Source organism: Arachis ipaensis, chromosome B6 (genome assembly GCF_059453495.1).
Source record: "Arachis ipaensis isolate K30076 ecotype BB chromosome B6, ASM5945349v1, whole genome shotgun sequence".
Taxonomy (NCBI): Eukaryota; Viridiplantae; Streptophyta; class Magnoliopsida; order Fabales; family Fabaceae; genus Arachis; species Arachis ipaensis.
Window position 1 is genome coordinate 55,192,918 of NC_142441.1, and position 960 is coordinate 55,193,877.

The window sequence follows — 960 nt, forward strand, 5'->3', positions numbered from 1 at the left end:
AGACTTGAAGTACGTCAAATGGCTTTGATCACATCAACCCATAAGTCCCAACCTACCTACTAATTGGATTAGTAGTGGGTTGGCGTCAATGAGTATCAAATTGACCACCAAGGGCTCCCAAATCATCAAATCCATTAGACCCAATGACTCAAGTTTACCCAATTCCCTTGACCTAAGCCAAGAGTAAAGAAGACTACTCCATAATCAAAGTAAACAATTCATCGAACACTTGGTAAGCATTAACAAAAGACATGTTCAAAATAGCAATTAAATTGAAATCTACAAGTACCCACTAACAATTATCAACATACAATCATCCAAACAACAAGATTAAACATAGAAATCATCAATGTAACATCAACAAGTCAAGATTCACAACATTCATGAAATGGGTATAAAATGACAATTGACAAGAATTCATAAAACTATCACTAGATATAAGCAAAATTGTAACAAGGAATTCAAATTGAACAATTAAAACTAGTAATTAACAAGATCCAATTCATAAATCAACAAGGAAAGATCAAATTAAAACTAGATCTAGAGAGGAACAAGGGTTTCTCCCTCTAGAATAACCAAAGAACCAAAAACTAGCTAAAATTATGTCTTAGTGTAAAAATGATTGATCCCCCCTTTCCCCTAGCATCCTTGGGTCTTTTCCATGCAGAAACAGCTTGAAATTGGGCCTGATGAGCCTCAAAAATCGCCAGGCATGATTTCCTTTAATGAGGTCACGTGCAGCTTCCCACGCGTGCGCGCCATGCGTGCGTGCGCGCCGATTGCTTTTGTGATCCACGCGTGCACGCCAAGTGCGCGTGCGCATCGATAGAAATCTTCTGATCTGCGCGGATGCATCCATCCTTGCGCGCCGCTTCTAGCCAATCCCATCCACGCGTCCGCGTGGAGTGCGCGGGCGCGCCGATGCTGCTTTTCCCAAGATTTCAATTCTTCATGTTCCTC